Here is a 19,060-nt window from a genome sequence, read left to right as displayed (position 1 = left end):
CTTCAGAAATGATTGCCTAACATCTAAATTTATATTCGATGTTAACAAATTTTTCTTTTTCAGAACTTTTTTTGTGGCATTGCCAGTCTTTATATCCTCTCTACCTCAGCCATCATCAGTTATTTTATTTCACAAATGATGAAACTTATCTACCACTTTTAGTGTCCCATTTTGTAATCTAATTCCCTAAGCGTCGCCTGATTTAATTTACATTCTTTTGTTTTTCTTTCGTTGATGTTCATATTATATTCTCCCGCCCATTCCGTTCATCTGCTCACCCAAATATTTCTTCTCGAAATTTTTCTTTGGTCTCCTTTACTGCTTGCTCAGTGTACAGATTGAATAACATCGGGGATGGGATACAAGCCCGTCTCACTCCCTTCCCAACCACTGCTTCCCTGTCATACCCTTCACTCTTATAAGAGCTGTCTGATTTCTGTAGAAGTTTACATTTGGTTCCCTATGTTTTACCCCTGCCACCTTCATGTTCTAAAGAATGTATTGCAATTTACGTAGTCAGAAGCTTTCTCTACTCCTACAAGTGCTATAAACATAAATTGGCCTTTCTTCAGTCTGTCTTCTGACATAAGTAATAGAGTCAGTACGGTTTCGCATATTCTTACATTTCTCTGGAACGCAAACTGATCGTCCTCAAGGTCCGCTTCTACAAATTTTGGCTTTATTCTTTAAACAATTCGTGTCGGTATTTTGCAAACATGACTTATTAAACAAATAGCTCGGTAACGTTCGAAACTGCTCGCGCCTTTTGTCTGCTGAATTGGAGTTATTACATTCTTCTTTACATTTAAGGATATTTGCCTGTTTCGTATATCTTGCACACCAGATGGAATAATTTCGTCATGGGTTGCTCTCCCATGGATCAGTAGTGCAGACGGAATGTCGTCGACTACAGGTGCCTTGCTTCGACTAAGATCTATCAGAGCTTCGTCAAATTCTTCTCGCAGGTATCATATCTCCTGATTCAACTTCATCTGTTTCCTAATCCCTTTTTGTAATATAGGCTTATAGTTCATTACCCTTGTATAGCCTCTCTACGCATTCCTCCCATCTTTTAGCTTTCGCTTCTTTGTTTAAGAATAGTTTTCCAGCTGAGCTCTAGATATTCATACAGCTGTTTCAAAAAAATGTTCAAATGGCTCTGAGCACTATGGGACTTAACATCTGAGGTCATCAGTCCCCTAGAACTTAGAACTACGTAAACATAACTAGCCTAAGGACATCACACACGTCCATGCCCGAGGCAGGATTCGAACCTGCGACCGTAGCGGTCGCGCGGTTCCAGACTGAAGCGCTAGAACCGCTCGACCACAGCTGTTTCTCTTTTCTCCGAAGGCTTATTTAATTTTCCTGTAGACAGCATCTATCTTTTCCCTAGCGAAATACGCTTGTAAGTCCTTACATTTGCCCTCTATCCATTCCTGCCTAGCCATATTGCACTTCTTGTGTGTCTGATTTTTTAGACGTTTGTATTCTCTTTCGCCTGCTTCATTTGCTGGATTTTTGTATTTTCTCCTTTCATCTGTTAAATTCAATATCTCCTATGCTATCCAAGCATTTCTGCTAGACCTCATCTTTTTACATATTTGATCCTCTGCTGCCTTGACTATTTCATGTCATAAAGCTACCCATTCTTCTTTTATTGTATTTCTTTCCCCTGTTCATGTCAATGGTTCCCTAATGCTGCCTCTGAAACTCTCAACAACCTTTGGTTCTTTCAACTTATCCAAGTGTCATCTCCTTCATTTCCCACCTTTTTGCAATAACTAATTATAACAAGACAGCATTGTAACTCGCAGTACGAGTAAGTAAAAATACTTTAAAACATTGAGAGGCGAGGAGACACGTAAGCAAAAAAGTGCAATATACCGACTTATTGTATAAAACATTCTCGGACTTCGTGCCTCTTCAATGTAGGTTAAATCCTTATTCTCATACCGACTTGTTCTTTAGTGAAATTACGACTTAATCTTCTGGATACACTATTGCTTACGTAAGGTAATGATTAGCAACATGTATATATCACCCAACAGACAGCGCATAAGGTGCATCGAAAGTTTTTTTTGTGGTAGTCGGACACATTTATATGTGCGGAACCGTTCTTGTCCGTTGTTCATAAGTATTATGAGTTAAGTGTTCCTTCCGGAAGGGAGCGCGTACATATATTTCATTATTTACAGGCTTTGTACGACAGTAAAATTTTCGAATTTTTGTGGATGGTTGAGGTGGCGCATCTGTTGAAAAAGAAAAGAAGGGACCATCCTTTACGTCTGGAGTAGGATAATTTCCATCCGTCCTGATTAGATTGAGTATTTTTTCAGATATTTTTATGTCGGTCGCTACTCTTAAAACGCTGTCCCAGAAATCAGTTGTTCGTTTAATAATAAATCTTTCGTCGAATGTATTTCGGTGTCTGTTTTCCATATTATGTTCTGCTACCTCTGTTTTCTCGGAAGTCTGTAAGCGGGAATTCGTGTAGTATATGGCGCAGTTCTGTGGTGCGCCCAGTCCGTCCAACTTGAAACTGTCCACACCCACACGGTATTTTGTATGTTCCTGGCGTTCTTAGGCTCACATCATCTTTCACCGGTCTCGTAAGTTGTCGAATTTTTTATTCTGGCGTGAAGTCTGAATCGATTCCAGGACTCTTTACAGGTTGGCTATCTTTCCTGATATCGAGCCATAGAACGGTAAAAACGCAAGCTTCTCTGTGTTCACCTCAGTGGGCTTCCGTTTACGAGTCTTTGGTGAAATGGCTTCCTAAATTTGATGGTGGTTATAGCCGTTTTCCTTTGACATTTCTGTAAGTGGCTCATTTCTTTCGGCAGATTTTCAGCGGCTGAAATTGCTTTCGCTCAATGCCTTGAGGTCCTCAGAACAGAACGTGATGGGCGATAGTTGCCACCTTGTGGGTGGGTTGTCGGTAAACACTGTGGCTGAGGCACCGTCCGACAGCATTTCACATCCATGAGACCATACAACGAATATGTCGTCGACATAATGGTAAATGCAAGTAGGGTTTGCAGGAGCCATGTCCAGCGCGATGTTCTCAAAGTATTCCGTTAACGGGACATCACAGATAGGGCAATACGGGGTGTACATTAATAAAACCGACAAACTGCGAGGATGGCTTCCTGACTGGAAGTGGAGGGGGGAAAAAAAGGGCTCTATGAGCGTGTGTCCGGAAATGCATCGTTGCCACGGTAGATGGCACTGGCGAATGGAAGTCCCTCTTACTGCGTGCCGTGTGTTCCTTGTGTTGCAGACTGTGATTGACGCAGCGTATAAAGCAGCAGAATGATTCGGTATTCATGTCGGGAACAAGTCGATTGGTGTTTTCGTACGGCCAAGCAGGTGGAAACAATCGAGAAACAGCACGGCTATACCAAAACAAATACCATCACAGACACCAACCACATCACACAGCATTTCAAACCCATTTTGGGCGCCGGCCGGAGTGGCCGAGCGGTTCTAGGCGCTTCAGTCGGAACCGCGTGACCGCTACGGTCGCAGGTTCGAATCCGGTCGCGGGTTCGAATCCAGCGTCGGACATGGATGTGTGTGATGTCCTTAGATTAGTTAGATTTAAGTAGTTCTAAGTTCTAGGGGACTGATACCTCAGATGTTTAGTCCCATAGTGCTCAGAGCCATTTGAACCATTTTGGGCGTTTGTGTGTTTATGGGTCCTTTCAGACAGACGAACGTGCAGGGAAACGACGGAATGTGGATACACCAGAATTGGACGACTACGTTCTACAAGATATTGAGACGAACCGTAGTACAAGCTCCAGGCAAGTGCCCGCCAACATGGTACAAGCCAAAGAACAATTATGTATCCCCCACGACAGTCACTACTATCCCTATCACCTGCAACGGGTACAAATATAATCAGCAGCGGATTCCACGCAACGGGAAGGATTTTGTCGGTGGTTTTTGCACCAGACCATCACAACTATGGCATTACTGTTATCGGTCGTCTTTATAGGCGAAGCATTCTTTACCAGAATGGGCATCATCAGTCTGCATAATCATCATCTGTGGGTTACAGACACGGCACGTGGTCCGAGGAACTTTCATTCGTCAGCGCCATCTACCGTGGCAGCGATGCATTTCCGGACACATGTTCATAGGACCTTTTTCCCTCCATTTTCAGTCAAGAATCCGTCCCTGCAGTTTGTCGGTTTTATTAATGTTTACCCTGTATGAGGGCAACAACCACACCAGTCTCCACTTGACAGTGGCCAAGGACCACTTGACTCGTGAAGAAGGGCCGGAGGAAATAGGACTAGAGGGAACAGAAAATATCCAGAGATCAGCGACGCGTTTCGTTACTGGTTCATTTAGTAAGCGCGAAAGCCTCACGGAGATACCCAACCAATTCCAGTGACACACGCCGCAAGAGATGCGATCTGCATCACGGCGGGCTTTGGCGTTAAAACTCCGAGAGCGTGCGTTCCTAGAAAAATCAATCAATATGCTGTCTCCTCCTTCGTATACATCACGGAAAGACCACGAAGGTAAAAATTAGGGATACGAGCTGACGCGGAGGCTTGCCAACAGTCGCTCTTCCCGCGAGCCATTCACGACAGGAACAGGAAAAGGGGAAAGTGACACTGCTACTCAAAGTTCCCTGAGTCGCACTCAGTAAGGTGGCCTGCGGAGTGTAGATGAAGATGTAAAGGTTTTGATAACAGATTGATGCCGCGCAGGATTAGCCGAGCGGTCTACGGCGCTGCAGTCATGGACTGTGCGGCAGGTCCCGGCGGAGGTTCGAGTCCTCCCTCGGGCATGGCTGTGTGTGTTTGTCCTTAGGATAATTTAGGTTAAGTAGTGTGTAAGCTTAGGGACTGATGACCTTAGCAGTTAAGTCCCATAAGATTTCACACACATTAAAAAAAAAACAAAAAAAACAGATTGATAACTAGCTTAACACGAGCTTTACGTTCGCTCCATATTTGTATTAAGCGCCTTAAGGGAACTACGAAAAACCTAAATCAAGGTATCGAGGCGACTATGTGATTCTTGTCGAGTGCGCTACCTCGCTTGGTTACGGAGTCGTAGAAAAAGCAGATGGTAGGATGAGATTGATTGTAAGAATCCTAATAAAATGTAGCTCATCCCCGTAAGAAGTGGCGTGCGGGCGAAAAAACCACCACTTTCAGCTGGTTCTTGAGTATTTTTCTTCAGTCTGCGACTCTTACCAGGCAGGGTCAACGTGAAAGCTAGAGAATATCTGTTTCGCATGTCTTCGTTTAGTAAGGTTGGGGACGTTTCGAAGATGTTTATCAAATTGCGTTGGCAGTCGCAGTAAGACGTTCGCTGTGTCTACGGACAGTTTACCCTTAAAATTCCGAGATCATACGTTCCAAGAATGACCAGACAAAGCTTTACTTCTTCCTACATGCATCGTACTACTTCTTTTTCGGGTAGCGGGTATAGATCCTGCGGAAGGCTACAATTTTTCTGTGAACTTCATTCTCAGATCGGTTTGGGAATCTTATATTTTCACTACCAATACTGTACGTGGAAAGGAAAGGTTGTTAGTCTAAAACAGAAAGGTAAAAATTACTCGTATAAGGTTTTTTCCCATTTTCTACAACATTTCGTTTTTTTATAAAATAAGGATATGATTTTCATACTACGCCAAATCTTAAAAATGGTTGAACATCATGACATTTTTTAAATTGTGCACTCAGTACAGTAGAGAGTGGATACGCGTGGGAACATTTGAATATTTTAACTGTGATGAGTGTAAAGTTTCAATTGTATGATTGTGTGCCGCTGGTACAACTTATTTGCGACTTGGCGTGATCAGGCAGTCATATCCTTTGTTAATGATTAATGAGAACCACCTCAGCTGTAGTATTACACATTTATTTTGTTACAACCTGTTTCGTTCGTTAACAACCTTCAGGTTGGGTAGTTTGCTATACGTTGCGCGCCTTCTCTGCTCGCCAGGCGGTTGTCAGAATGTTTGTGGTCATTTCTTTTGGACTTGGTCTTCAACATAAACGTACGACAACCACACCATTTGCGCCATGACTTTAGCACAACTCGACAACCCGAAGATGTCCAACGAATATAACCGCTCGTAACACAGTAAATGTGGAGTAATACAGGTGAGATGATTTTCATTGTAACATTAGTGTCATTTGTAGTGCTTAACATAATCAATGATACCACTATTTAACAAAATAAGGAAAATGATGTTGAAAAACTTGAAAAATCTAATATGTGTTTTTTTACCTTTTTGTTATTGACTTAACAATTTCTTTCTCCGTACAGCAGCGATAGTGGAAACGTTGTTGTTGTTGTCTTCAGTCCTGAGACTGGTTTGATGCAGCTCTCCACGCTACTCTATCCTGTGCAGGCTTCTTCATCTCCCAGTACCTACTGCAGCCTACATCCTTCTGAATCTGCTTAGTGTATTCATCTCTTGATCTCCCTCTACGATTTTTACCCTCCGCGCTGCCCTCCAATGCTAAATTTGTGATACACTGATGCCTCAGAACATGTCCTACCAACCGGTCCCTTCTTCTTGTCAAGTTGTGCCACAAACTCCTCCCCAATTCTATTCAATACCTCCTCATTAGTTATGTGATCTACCCATCTAATCTTCAGCATTCTTCTGTAGCACTACATTTCGAAAGCTTCTATTCTCTTCTTGTCCAAACTACTTATCGTCCATGTTTCACTTCCATACATGGATACACTCCATACAAATACTTTCAGAAACGACTTCCTGACACTTAAATCAATACTCGATGTTAAGAAATTTGTCTTCTTCAGAAACGCTTTCCTTGCCATTGCCAGTCTACATTTTAGATCCTCTCTATTTCAACCATCGTCAGTTATTTTGCTCCCCAAATAGCAAAACTCCTTTACTACTTTAAGTGACTCATTTCGTAATCTAATTTCCTCAGCATCACCCGATTTAATTCGACTGCATTCCATTATCCTCGTTTTTTTTTTGTTGATGTTCATCTTATATTCTCCTTAAATTACTGACTTCTAGAGCGAACGCGTACAAAGAAGGAAGAGTGACAGACTGCCTTTAAAGGCTAGAAATTATAAGTGTCGAGGAAGAGAGTAAAGGCAATTTTGCCTAATACCTGAAGAGAGCAAAATTACTAAATTTTCTGAGTACCCTGTTTGCTTTCAAGCAACTGCTCTTCCAAGTCCTTTGCTGTCTCTAGCAGAATTACGATGTCATCGGCGAACCTGAAAGCTTTTGTTTCTTCTCCATGGATTTTAATACCTACTCCAAACTTTTCTTTTGTTTCCTTTACTGCTTGCTCAATATACATAGGTTTCGTAAACTGGTCTAGAAATGACATTGGAAGGAAAATTGCAGCAGTTTCCTCTGCAAAGTGGATTATACAGGTGCAGACCCAATCCAGTTATCCGCCACGTGGAAACGCGTCAAGATCTCGCGAAATGACCGTGACGAGAAAATCAGAAAAATTAGAGCTCGTGGAGTATACATGAAGACGTAGCGAATTTGGTGGCAGCGGCTTTTACTGTTGTACTGTTACGGTTGGGAGTGACTACATTAGTAATTTCGGAAACGTTTGGTGAGGGTGCAAAACGTAGACTGCAGATGGCGCTTCGTGGTAACAGGAAGAGCGGAAGCGCTGTGGCTCGATAAGCTGAAGTTGGTTCGCGAGCGTGATGGTGCTGACGTAGCGTGTGCGGCTGCAGAGTGTATATAGACCGTGGCCGCGAGTGGAGCAGTGTGTGCCAGCGGCACGCGATGAGGCGTCGACGTGAGCTGGCCCGGCGCGCCATGAGGCGGCGCGTCGTCCGTGAGCCGCGAGCGTGAGTACACGTGTGTGTGTCCGTCCGTGCTGTCCGCTGGGCTACCGGTGCTGGGCCGTTCGCTGTCGCAGGTACTGTAGTCAAACTTTCTCCGCGACACTGTCTCCGCCGCAGACGACTGTAAATAACATAACTGACTGTTATTGATTATCCAAAAAAGTGAGGAGGTTCAAATGTTTAAAATACTCAGTTTAATATGAAAATATATTACACACACACACACACACACACACACACACACACACACACACACACACACACACATTTGTAGCGCCTTTGAATGGTGTCCGAAATCATGCATTCAGTTTCGTGCAGTTCCAAGGATTCTCTAACATTTTTTTCATGCTGAAAAATTTTGGGAATTTCCTTAAATTTTCGGGCATAGATGGTTGAAATATGTCAAGGACATACAACAGCAGACGGCACGGTCTACATAATCCACCAAACACCATCCTGGTACTCTGGAGATTCTTAGTTCAACGTTGTACATTAACTTCTGAATCGGCATTACATTGGCTCTACATGATAAACATTGTAGGCGCGTCAAATGTTTCTCTAATCAATTATGTTTCTACTTTTACACAAATAATTTCGCAAGACATTTGAACAATTTCCTCCATTTTTTATTCTCATTTTTTTGTTGAAAAAACATTTGTTTTCCTAGCGTTCTCCTTTTCCTAAAAGTCCAGAATTTAGAACGTAATTCAAAGAGAGCCGTCTTGAATTAAATATCACATAAATATGCAAAGACTATGCGCAAAATAGCGGGCCTTGAAGAGACGAGCTTTTTGATATTACGTTTTCCTAGCTAACAGTAGCTCTTCAAGAAATATTTTCCCTTAAATTACTGACTTTCGGCACGAACACGTACAAAGAAGGGAGAGTGACAGACTCCCTTTAAAGGCTAGGAATTATAAGTGTCGAGGAAGAGGAGATAAGGGTAGTTTCGCCTAATACCTGAAGAGAGCAAAATTACTAAATTTTCTGAGTACCGTGTTTGCTTTCAAGCAATTACTTGTTTCTTCTTCTTCTTCTTCTTCTTCTTCGAAACAAGACGTCGTACTGCTAAATTTAATACCTTCCCCCATTTGTCCATTTGCCACTCTTTGCTAGGCTATGAAAATTCGGACGAAAATCCAGTATGTAATTTATAGGGAAGCTTCTCTCCAACGCCTCCAAAACGGGACGAAGTGTTATGGACGGTAGATAGCGTTAGCTGTTGCCATTTCTGCTTACCATGTTTCAGAACTCTCTGAATGAAAACATTCTAAGACACTGCCATTGTATGGCCGAGCGGTTCTAGGTGCTATAGTCTGGAACCGAGCGACCGCTATGGTCGCATGTTCGAATCCTGCCCCGGGCGTGGATGTGTGTGACGTCCTTAGGTTAGTTAGGTTTAAGTAGTTCTAGGTTCTAGGGCACTGATGACCTCAAAGTTAAGTCCCATAGTGCTCAGAGCCATTTTTGAACTGCCATTGTAGAATTAAAGTACTTTAATTTTATGAGTCCAAACACCCAACAAATCCCTCAGTGGTAAAAAAGAAGAGGTTAGGCGGAGCGTTGACGTGACCGTAAGTGTATATAGAACAAACACTAATTAAATGTTTAAATGAAGACAGTTGCCATTGACAGACCATAGTGTTCGGTATTATGTTATGTCACATTTCATAGTAATTGACTGGGAATTTTCGGGTGAAGAGAAATATGTGGGGTTAACTCAAGGAAGTGCTATAGGTCCTTTGTTCTTAATCTGTATGAAAAATCTAGTAGACAGTCTGAGCAGACCTCTCAGATTCTTTGCAACTGATGCTTTACTATCTAGTAGAATCACCAGAAGATCAACACGCAAAACTTATTGGAAAATGATTGAAAAGAGACATGTGTGTGGTGCGAAAAGTGGGTAACCTTTTTCGATGTCATCCGTCAGTCCCACCTGATGCGGATCCCACACCGCACAGCAATACTCCAGAATAAGGCGGACAATCGTGGTGTAAGCAGTCTCTATAGTAGACCTGTTGCACCTTTTAAGTATTCTGCCAATGAATCACTTTGGTTTGCTCTACCCACAATATTATCCATGTGATCGTTCCAATTTAGGTTATTTGTAATTGTAATCCCTAAGTATTTAGTTGAATTTACAGCCTTCAGATTTGTGACTTATCGCGTAATCGAAACTTAGCCGATTTCTTGTAGTAATCATGTGAACAACTTCACACTTTTCCTTACTCAGGGTCAATTGCCACTTTTCGCACCGTACAGATGACATCTAAATCATTTTGCAAGTCATTTTTGATCATCTGATAACTTTACAAGGCTGTAAATGACAGCATCATCTGCAAACAATGTAAGACGGCTACTCAGATTGTCTCCTACGTCGTTAATATAGATCAGGAACAATAGATGGCCTATAACACTTCCCTGGGGAACGCCGCATATTACTTCTGTTTTACTCGATGACTTTCCGTCTGTTACTACGAACTGTGACCTTTCTGACAGGAAATAACGAAGCCAGTCGCACGACCGAACGATACTCCGTAGGCACGCAGTTTTGTTAGAAGACGCTTGTGATGAAAGATGTCGAAAGCCTTCTGGAAATCTAAAAATATGTAATCAATTTTGACATCCCCTGTCGATAGCACTCATTACTTGATGAGTGTAAAGAGCTAGTTGTTTCACAGGAACGATATTTTCTGAAACCGTGCTAACTGTGTCAATAAATAGTTTTCTTCGAGGTACTTCATAATGTTCGAATACAGTAGATGTTCCAAACCCTACTGCAAATAGAAGTTAATGATATAGGCCTGTAATTCAGCGGATTAGTATTACTTCCCTTTTTGGGTATTGGTGTGACATGAGCAATTTTCCAGTCTTTAGGTACGGATCTTTCTGTGGGCGAGTGGTTGTATATGATTGCTAAATATTGTATCAGCATACTCCGAGAGGAACCTGAGTGGTATAGAATCTGGACCGGTGGCCTTGCCTTTATTAAGTGATTTAAGCTGCTTTGTTACACCGAAGATATCTACTTATGTTTCTCATCTTGGCAGTTCTTGATTGGAATTCAGGAATATTTACTTCGTCGTCTTTTGTGAAGGAGTTTCGGAAAACCGTGTTTAATAACTCTGCTTTAGTGGCACTGTCATCAGTGACTTCACCGTTGTTATAGCGCAGTGGAGGTATTGATTGCGTCTTGCCACTGGTGTGCTTTATGTTGACCAGAATCTGTTTGGGTTTTCTGCCAGATTTCGAGACAGAATTTCGTTGTGGAAATTATTAAAAGCATCTTGCATATAAGTACGCGCCGTATTTCGTACTTCTGTAAAACTTTGCCAATCTTGGGGATTTTGCGTTCTTTTAAATTTGGCATGCTTTTTTCGTTGCTTGTGCAACAACGATCTGACCCGTTTTGTGTACCATGGGGGATCAGTACCATCACTTACTTGCAATGACTAATGAGAGATGTTTGAAATGCATGTCTTTCACCTAATTATCACGTATCGCAAATGTTTCGCGTTAATTGCCTCAACATAGCGTTTCCAGGCATATATAATTGCTTCACAGGTTCCCATAGATTTTTACTAAATGCTTACTGACATTACAGAACGCATTAGAATTGCCCGCCTGTTGCCGGAAAACTGTTACTCCTATCTCCTGTAGTCTGCGGTTGCCTTTCTTATTAACGTACTTTGCTGCTCTGTTTCATCTCATGTCAGCATTGACTTGTCGTACGATGCAGGACTCATCGGGAAATCATTTCATATCTTTTGGGTCCGTGGTCTGATGTGTCAATTACCAGTCTTTACCGTCTTTTCAAACATTCTCGGACCTATTTCCTCTTTTTCGTTTTCTGTTGCTTGCAAACTATAGCTAGTACAATTGCAGCACGCTTCCTGTTGGGTGTTCGCTGTCTTAACCTTATAGAAAAAGCGTTATCTATTGTCAATATTATTGATAGCGCGAGCTCGCTTCAGTGTATCGAAGATTTGACAAAATAGTCTTGTCAGTACATATTGAACCTTTAGCAGATAGGGTTGACGGAGGACATCGGAAAAGTTCAAAATGCAGCTAGTTTTGTATCATCGCGAGAAAGGTGCGACGAATATTATACGAGAGTTGAGAGTGGCAGTCGTAAAAAAAAACTTTCTCGTCAGAGTGCGAAAAGATTTGACTCTAATCTACATAAGAGACCAATGACCATCGTCATACAATAAAGCACGAACGGAAGGATCTAAATGTTCATTTTTTTTTCACATGGTCCTAGGGAATGGAATGGTCGAGAAAGTGATTCTGTGAACCCCCTGGCTAGATCTTACGTGTGAATTGTAATCATGTAAACGTGAAATGAAACATGTCATACGTAGCGAAGATATGTTTCATACGACTGTATACCTAAATAGTAGTAATGCATAAAGGGGTAAAGGAAACTAGTATTTTGGTATGTACTAAATGCTTGCAGCTTTTTAATTCTATCAAGATAGTGAACGATTATCACGGAACTGAAGGGCCCAAAATGTTTTCGCACGTTAAACGATGCATGTATGAAAATAAAAAAAAACTATGTTCGATCTTGTCAAGTTTTTATAGAGTACAATAGATTTCCTACTAAAATTCTCCTTTAGGTGCGTGCTGAGCCTCTATACAGTACCTTGTATTTTTTGCATTTTGTTTCTACGATTCTGGTTTAGCGTTCAATTTTCGGCAAATTAAGTAAAAGTTGTTTTATTCATTTCGCCATTCGAATGCCCATCAGAACAGCTGCGCGTATTTGTCACGAAGCTCTGCGTTCTTGATGCGGTGGGAAAGATAACTGCAAGATTTATTTCGTCGTCATACAGATCAACAGAGCAAGGGACGATCTCCAAAATGTCTATCATCGACCTATGTATACATTACATAGACTACAACGTTTCATCCAATGGTATTGTAGGATAGTGTAAGAATGTAAAAACTTCTCCAAATGTTTCATTACATGTCGGCTCAGTTTCAGGGTCTGCGAATTCTTTAGGCTCAAAAGAACCTGGTACTTTAGAAAATTCCCCTTACCTCATTGACAAACCCGCTCGTCGAAAACAATTTGTAGTCATCTGACATGCAAAATTCTACACAGAAAGGAATGTGTGTAATCCTTCTAATAAATTGATGGAGAGAGATCGCAATTTACTTAGATTGAGAATAAATATTTTCGGAGCAGTTGGTTTAGATAGTTCCCGACGATTATGAACAATAATTGCAACTTGTCTTGGGAAAACTCGCTTTTGTATGTCATATTTTTAAAACCGCCAATTTTAAACTTTTTCTAATGACAAGTAATGGTAGTTTTTACATCCACCTGAACTGCATCCTACCACTATAGTATTCTTTCCTTAGATATTTTCCCCTCTGAATTACCACTAAACAATGAAGTTTGTCAGCGGCAGTAAAATAATCCAGTTTCGTCAACGTTGAGTCTTGCTTGTCATATTGTACGAGTCTTGCTTGTCATATTGTACAAATAGTGAAGGCAATGTAGACTGCAAGCAATCGGAATTCATACTCGGAAACATTTTCAGCACTGTGCCGTTTTCGTCATGTAACGTCACAACCAACCTGGATTTGCAGAAATGTCTATAGGCTTTTGTTCTGCAAGTTGATCAACTCATTTTTTTTTTCAACGAGGTAGGGTCTGATGTGGACGCGTTCTAATACCTATCTTGTTTGAACAAAATACAATTAGTTTTTAGTCTTCCTCGAACATTTTCTGTCTAGACCATACTGCATCGAACATAGCCATAACTTAACCATAATTTTTGTCACCAGAAATGTTAAGTCACAAATTATTTACAGATTTACGTTTTCGACCTCCGTTTGTCATAAACTGTTAAGCAGCTTCTTTTTAAGGGAAATAGCGGTTTCTTTACGTCCCGGCATCCCTGCCACGTCGCCTGATAACAAATTCACAGTACATGTATCTGGAAAAACCACGAAAAGATTTTGACACGAAATTCACAGATTGACACCCATTACTGAATTAAGAAACTGTTGATGGCGTTACGTAAAGGCAAGCGTTAACGAAGCAGCATTAGTAGCCGTTTACTTCTGCCTCGCGAAAGAAATTGAGCCAATAAATTTCGTGAAGTCGAAAAAGCAGAAGGAACGTTTACTACACTCCTGGAAATGGAAAAAAGAACACATTGACACCGGTGTGTCAGACCCACCATACTTGCTCCGGACACTGCGAGAGGGCTGTACAAGCAATGATCACACGCACGGCACAGCGGACACACCAGGAACCGCGGTGTTGGCCGTCGAATGGCGCTAGCTGCGTAGCATTTGTGCACCGCCGCCGTCAGTGTCAGCCAGTTTGCCGTGGCATACGGAGCTCCATCGCAGTCTTTAACACTGGTAGCATGCCGCGACAGCGTGGACGTGAACCGTATGTGCAGTTGACGGACTTTGAGCGAGGGCGTATAGTGCGCATGCGGGAGGCCGGGTGGACGTACCGCCGAATTGCTCAACACGTGGGGCGTGAGGTCTCCACAGTACATCGATGTTGTCGCCAGTGGTCGGCGGAAGGTGCACGTGCCCGTCGACCTGGGACCGGACCGCAGCGACGCACGGATGCACGCCAAGACCGTAGGATCCTACGCAGTGCCGTAGGGGACCGCACCGCCACTTCCCAGCAAATTAGGGACACTGCTGCTCCTGGGGTATCGGCGAGGACCATTCGCAACAGTCTCCATGAAGCTGGGCTACGGTCCCGCACACCGTTAGGCCATCTTTCGCTCACGCCCCAACATCGCGCAGCCCGCCTCCAGTGGTGTCGCGACAGGCGTGAATGGAGGGACGAATGGAGACGTGTCGTCTTCAGCGATGAGAGTCGCTTCTGCCTTGGTGCCAATGATGGTCGTATGCGTGTTTGGCGCCGTGCAGGTGAGCGCCACAATCAGGACTGCATACGACCGAGGCACACAGGGCCAACACCCGGCATCATGGTGTGGGGAGCGATCTCCTACACTGGCCGTACACCACTGGTGATCGTCGAGGGGACACTGAATAGTGCACGGTACATCCAAACCGTCATCGAACCCATCGTTCTACCATTCCTAGACCGGCAGGGGAACTTGCTGTTCCAACAGGACAATGCACGTCCGCATGTATCCCGTGCCACCCAACGTGCTCTAGAAGGTGTACGTCAACTACCCTGGCCAGCAAGATCTCCGGATCTGTCCCCCATTGAGCATGTTTGGGACTGGATGAAGCGTCGTCTCACGCGGTCTGCACGTCCAGCACGAACGCTGGTCCAACTGAGGCGCCAGGTGGAAATGGCATGGCAAGCCGTTCCACAGGACTACATCCAGCATCTCTACGATCGTCTCCATGGGAGAATAGCAGCCTGCATTGCTGCGAAAGGTGGATATACACTGTACTAGTGCCGACATTGTGCATGCTCTGTTGCCTGTGTCTATGTGCCTGTGGTTCTGTCAGTGTGATCATGTGATGTATCTGACCCCAGGAATGTGTCAATAAAGTTTCCCCTTCCTGGGACAATGAATTCACGGTGTTCTTATTTCAATTTCCAGGAGTGTATATATTTCAGCCTAAGTTTACACAAATAGCATCATTACTTGTTAAGACTTCTTAGTAAATCATCACATGCTAATTAACAGTGAATCGCTCTATGTATTTGGGGAAAAGTAACTTACAAATCGTTTAAATGGTCAGTATGTGACTATATTTTTTGGTTATGGTGTACTATAGTTGTAAAACTACTCCTGCATCTTGGCGAGAAGTTGGCTACCATCAACGGAACATGCAAACTTCTAACTACGTTACATACTAAGAGTTAAGTCAAGAAGTTACTATTAATGGTTACAAATCATCTGATGGCATGGTAGTAAGTCGAAAACTGTGATGAAGTTGAAATATATTAAAAAAAATAGATGGGTCACTGTTTCGCTAAGCCAGTATGGTTGTGTGTGTGTGTGTGTGTGTGTGTGTGTGTGTGTGTGTGTGTGTGTGTGAGAATAATTTTTCGTGTTAATAGGAAAAATCAAGTAAATTTCACAGAACAGATTTTTCCAGTAGTGTTTCTTGTGCTAAGCAATTTCACTGTAATAACTTTGTGGGCGATGAATTCTTTGTGGCAAGCAGATAGTGTGTGAAAGTACTATTATAAAATAATTCGGTAATACATGTTTGTCAGTATTTGCAGTGTAACTGTTTCAAACAAATAGCTTCTCCTTTCAAAGCACCCACCCCCTCCCCTTTCCTTTTTTAGGTTTTATGCTTTGTAATCTATATCCTAGATCCTTACTTTCTCTCTTAAAGAATCTTGGTCACAAGCGTTTGGCGGCAGAACATAGTCAGTACGTTCCTTGGCATTAGAGCTACAGAAACTAATAACGGTTCGTAAGTGACTGCACATTTTAATTTCTACACAGATCTTCGCGACAGTTACGTTGGTTGACAGGTCGTCTGTGCCGGAACCATATCACTACCTAAAAACATCAGATCATCTAAAAACGAATCGGCAAGACTCGGACGCTCCTTCTAAACCCGAGACGTTCATAGAACTGCGTCTATCAGGGACGTTACTTGCTTTCTGTAAGTCAATAAGTAGAAACTGAAATCTTACTCAGATCCAGAAAACAGTGACAAGAATGTAATTTATTTTGCTAACATGTGTTTATATAGTTAGTATAGTTAATCCATCAGAACATTTAGCACCAGTGTGCTCACAACTATTATGGAGTACATGCTTGGCTACCACAGGGTCCCGTCTGATGCATTACTTCCTTTCTGTGCTGCAAGCTTCTGCTTCAACTATCCCTTGCCCCTTTCCCTCTCCATCGGATGGTTTTCTTGGTTCTGCGTAATCCTGGTTTTTCTTTTTATGGCATTTACTAAAACCTGTCATTAAAGAAAAACATGATCCACATTGTTGGGTTTGACCCACCACCAATTTTCAAAATTCTCCGGAAGTGAGGATCTTGAACGAAGGTCGCCTAGTGCAATGTATGCGCCACAATTGTGCCCTTCCAACCTTGCACCTTTCCTTTCAATAAGGCAATATACCCAAAACCCGGTAAAGTAGCCATTTTGTTGTGAGTGGTGTTGTCAAGTACCTCCATGGTGGTAGAACCCTAACCATATAGGGATATCACTGATGGTGCCAGAGTTGTAGACTCTCCATGTATGCAAGGAGTAGGTGCCCACTGTTACTGGGAATGAGGACTCCAAGCAATGGATTACTGGCCAGGTAGCCATTGCTCAGGCTGGGTGGTGCCCATGGGGAGAACCCACATTCGGAGTGGGTTGCACCATGGCAGATGAACCACAAATTAAGCAGATGAAATTATCTCCTGCTGGTGGCCACATCGGCCCAGCAGTCTCTTTGAAAGGTCAGTCCTCTAATACAGAGATATACGACTCTGAAATGTTTCCTTCGTAGCTGTGCCATGGGAGGAACATAGGGCTAAGTAGCAAGCACAGAAATACCGCTCCCCCCCCCCCCCCCCCCCCCCCCCAGTACTTAGGTGGGGGATTCCTTCTTGGCCACAAAGCTTTTTGTATTTGCAGAAACTACAGAGAAAAAGTTTGGGAAGTTGCAGCCATCTTCAAAATGAAGAGAGGGTCAATTTTGATCAAAACAGTCAAGCTTGATGACATATGGGTGACTCACTTCCCTTGAAGGTCTTAATATGGTTCCGGACATATTGCACAGACTTGCTCTTACACCTTGATGACGAGCTATGTGCCAACTTCGTGATGGGATATACACTTCATGTGTCATGCAGGCAGGGGGCCAAAGGACAATAGGGTTGCTACTGGTGCCTTCATCTTGGCCTTTGAGAGCTTTTCATTGCCTGAAAAGATATAGGTGATGGTATACTGATGCAATGTGAATCTGTATGCTCCCATGCGGTACTTAAAGTGCTTGAAACTTGGGAACACGTCTCCCATTGCAATGCTAGCGCCATGTATAAGGATTGTGGAAGAGCTATATGTGAATGCTCCTTGTGTCCTTCCCCGTCTGTGTCAACTGTGGAAAGCACAATTCTGCTTGCTCACTAGATTGCACTATTTTCCAGGGGGAGGAGATAAGACTCGACAAATTTACTTGTCAGGAGGCCAAGTAGTAGTATGAGCAGCACAACGATGTCACACGCCACATTTATGACGTCGTCGCTCCCTTTGCGACGGTACTCTTGTCTGTTACCTCCTACTACAGTGGGTCCTCAGTGCTGCTCAACCAGGCCTGCTCCCCTTTTGCTACTAGCCCCGCACATACTTGGGAGACATTGGTCCCCACCTCCCAGCCGGAAACAAATAATCTTCTCTTGCCACGGAGGGTCTGTTGGGGCATTCTTTACAACATTCCTGCCAGTCTACAATCGAACAGCAGCTACTGGCTGAAGCAGTCACAGGCTACTGGTACCATTGCTTTGCTATCATCTTTATCTGCAGTTGCTTCAGAGAAGCCTTCAGAATCATCCAAATCCTGTAAGGAGAGGAAAGACAAGAAAAAGTACTCAAAGGACATTCCAGTGGCCTCCCTGTCACCAGATCGTAGCTGTTCCACCCCTCTGACGAGGGCGGAGATTTGGCGGCCCGAGAGGTCCCAGTTCGCACCACACAGTGGAACCTGGAATCTACATATATTGATGCCATAACCCCTCAACCAGCGGCAGCATGTGGCCCTAGGGCATAACCTGCCTGCTTGGTCCCTTCATGGCATCACAGAGTATCGACAATAGTCTCCAGTGGAATTTTAGCAGTTTTTACCACCACCTCGTTCAGCTAAATATCACTTAAGCACTTCTCCTGCCTTCTGCATTGCGCTTCAGAAGACTTTGTTTCCAGCAATAATGCAGACCATGGCCTTCTGTGGATAATCGGATCGTGCTAACTATGAGAGGGTGTTAGGCAGAGTTTGCACATGTTTTCTGGACACTCTGTATAGAAAACATGTGCCTGTTAATACACATTTAGAGGCTGTGGCATTTCACGATATTACTATCTGCAGTATTTACGTCTCTCCCGGTGATGAAGTGCCTCAGAACGTATTGTTTGCATTGGTTTCTCAGCCCCCACCTTCCCTAGTCCTGTGTGATTTCAATGCCCGTACTCCTTTTTGGGGTGCAAAAGTGATCACTGGCCGTGATAAATATCTCAGACGTACTGGCACGACTTGATCTTTGCTTCTCGAATACTGGAAGGAAGAATCTGGTTAATGACCCGTCGA

General features: G+C 43.1%; 1 protein-coding gene across 5 annotated transcripts in view; it reads left to right on the top strand.

Annotated features, from left to right (window-relative positions):
* Nucleotides 1-19,060, top strand: part of LOC124774256 (UDP-sugar transporter UST74c) — a 134,600-nt gene that overhangs the window by 53,860 nt on the left and 61,680 nt on the right. For 2 of the 5 annotated variants that reach the window (XM_047249469.1, XM_047249466.1), the window contains exon 1: nucleotides 7,771-7,907. The exons of 2 other annotated variants lie outside the window; for them this stretch is intronic. The gene's annotated coding sequence lies outside the window, so the exon portion shown is untranslated. Of the gene's footprint in view, nucleotides 1-7,761; nucleotides 7,908-19,060 lie in introns of those variants that run through there. One more of the 5 variants, XM_047249468.1, reaches the window with a different exon arrangement.

The sequence above is a fragment of the Schistocerca piceifrons genome, chromosome 2 (genome assembly GCF_021461385.2).
Source record: "Schistocerca piceifrons isolate TAMUIC-IGC-003096 chromosome 2, iqSchPice1.1, whole genome shotgun sequence".
In the NCBI taxonomy this organism is placed as follows: Eukaryota; Metazoa; Arthropoda; class Insecta; order Orthoptera; family Acrididae; genus Schistocerca; species Schistocerca piceifrons.
Note: the sequence above shows the minus strand (reverse complement) of the source record. Positions and strands in the feature narration are given on the sequence as shown.